This window comes from Oncorhynchus gorbuscha, unplaced genomic scaffold, assembly GCF_021184085.1.
Source record: "Oncorhynchus gorbuscha isolate QuinsamMale2020 ecotype Even-year unplaced genomic scaffold, OgorEven_v1.0 Un_scaffold_2279, whole genome shotgun sequence".
In the NCBI taxonomy this organism is placed as follows: Eukaryota; Metazoa; Chordata; class Actinopteri; order Salmoniformes; family Salmonidae; genus Oncorhynchus; species Oncorhynchus gorbuscha.
Genome location: NW_025746834.1, coordinates 15,331 through 18,396, shown reverse-complemented (window position 1 = coordinate 18,396; position 3,066 = coordinate 15,331).

Genomic DNA, 3,066 nt, shown 5'->3' with positions numbered 1-3,066 from the left:
ACAACCTGGTCTACTTCAGAGCCAACAACAAGTCCATAATGCCAACAACAACCTGGTCTACTTCAGAGCCAACAACAAGTCCATAATGCCAACATCAACCTGGTCTTCTTTAGAGCCAACAACAAGTCCATAATGCCAACAACAACCTGGTCTTCTTTAGAGCCAACAACAAGCTAATATTTCCTAAAACAACCTTGTCTACTACCTGTTGTCAGAGGATTTGCCAACTCAGAAGTGGGCAGCTATGTGGCTGTACAGCAACATTAAAATGAGGCCGACTGAAGCAGGTGAATCACTCTAAAAGACCCCCACACACAAACACTTAATTCTCAAGGGAAAGTAGACTGAAGGTCCACAACCATACAGGCTGTTACCACCACATGTTCCTGCTACACCAGCACTGCTTTAAGACAGAGCCAGTATAGATCTATAAAATACATCATAAAGACAATGTAAACGTATATATTACATCATAAAGACAATATAAAGGTATATAATACATCATAATGACAATATAAAGGTATATAATACACTAGACAATATAAAGGTATATAATACACTAGACAATATAAAGGTATATAATACATCATAAAGACAATATAAAGGTATATAATACACTAGACAATATAAAGGTATATAATACACTAGACAATGTAAAGGTATATAATCATAAAGACAATATAAAGGTATATACAATATAAAGGTATATAATACACTAGACAATATAAAGACAATATAAAATGTAAAGGTATATAATACATCATAGACAATATAAAGGTATATAATACACTAGACAATATAAAGGTATATAATACATCATAAATACAATATAAAGGTATATAATACACTAGACAATATAAAGGTATATAATACATCATAGACAATATAAAGGTATATAATACACTAGACAATATAAAGGTATATAATACACTAGACAATATAAAGGTATATAATACACTAGACAATATAAAGGTATATAATACACTAGACAATATAAAGGTATATAATACACTAGACAATATAAAGGTATATAATACATCATAAAGACAATATAAAGGTATATAATACACTAGACAATATAAAGGTATATATTACATCATAAAGACAATATAAAGGTATATAATACACTAGACAATATAAAGGTATATAATACACTAGACAATATAAAGGTATATATTACACATAAAGACAATATAAAGGTATATAATACACTAGACAATATAAAGGTATATAATACACTAGACAATATAAAGGTATATAATACATCATAAAGACAATATAAAGGTATATAATACACTAGACAATATAAAGGTATATAATACACTAGACAATATAAAGGTATATAATACACTAGACAATATAAAGGTATATAATACACTAGACAATATAAAGGTATATAATACACTAGACAATATAAAGGTATATAATACACTAGACAATATAAAGGTATATAATACACTAGACAATATAAAGGTATATAATACACTAGACAATATAAAGGTATATAATACATCATAAAGACAATATAAAGGTATATAATACACTAGACAATATAAAGGTATATAATACACTAGACAATATAAAGGTATATAATACATCATAAAGACAATATAAAGGTATATAATACACTAGACAATATAAAGGTATATAATACACTAGACAATATAAAGGTATATAATACATCATAAAGACAATATAAAGGTATATAATACACTAGACAATATAAAGGTATATAATACACTAGACAATATAAAGGTATATAATACACTAGACAATATAAAGGTATATAATACACTAGACAATATAAAGGTATATAATACACTAGACAATATAAAGGTATATAATACACTAGACAATATAAAGGTATATAATACACTAGACAGACAATATAAAGGTATATAATACACTAGACAATATAAAGGTATATAATACACTAGACAATATAAAGGTATATAATACACTAGACAATATAAAGGTATATAATACACTAGACAATATAAAGGTATATAATACATCATAAAGACAATATAAAGGTATATAATAAAGACAATATAAAGGTATATAATACATAAAGACAATATAAAGGTATATAATACACTAGACAATATAAAGTATATATTAATATATAATACACTAGACAATATAAAGGTATATAATACACTAGACAATATAAAGGTATATAATACACTAGACAATATAAAATACACTAGGTAAATATAATACACTAGACAATATAAAGGTATATAATACACTAGACAATATAAAGGTATATAATACATCATAAAGACAATATAAAGGTATATAATACATCATAAAGACAATATAAAGGTATATAATACATCATAGACAATATAAAGGTATATAATACACTAGACAATATAAAGGTATATAATACACTAGACAATATAAAGGTATATAATACACTAAAGACAATATAAAGGTATATAATACACTAGACAATATAAAGGTATATAATACACTAGACAATATAAAGGTATATAATACACTAGACAATATAAAGGTATATAATACACTAGACAATATAAAGGTATATAATACACTAGACAATATAAAGGTATATAATACACTAGACAATATAAAGGTATATAATACATCATAAAGACAATATAAAGGTATATAATACATCATAAAGACAATGTAAAGGTATATAATACACTAGACAATATAAAGGTATATAATACACTAGACAATATAAAGGTATATAATACATCATAAAGACAATATAAAGGTATATAATACATCATAAAGACAATATAAAGGTATATAATACACTAGACAATATAAATACACTAGTATATAAAGGTATATAATACACTAGACAATATAAAGGTATATAATACACTAGACAATATAAAGGTATATAATACACTAGACAATATAAAGGTATATAATACACTAGACAATATAAAGGTATATAATACACTAGACAATATAAAGGTATATAATACATACATCAATATAAAGACAATATAAAGGACAATATAAAGGTATATAATACACTAGACAATATAAAGGTATATAATACAATATAAAGGTATATAATAC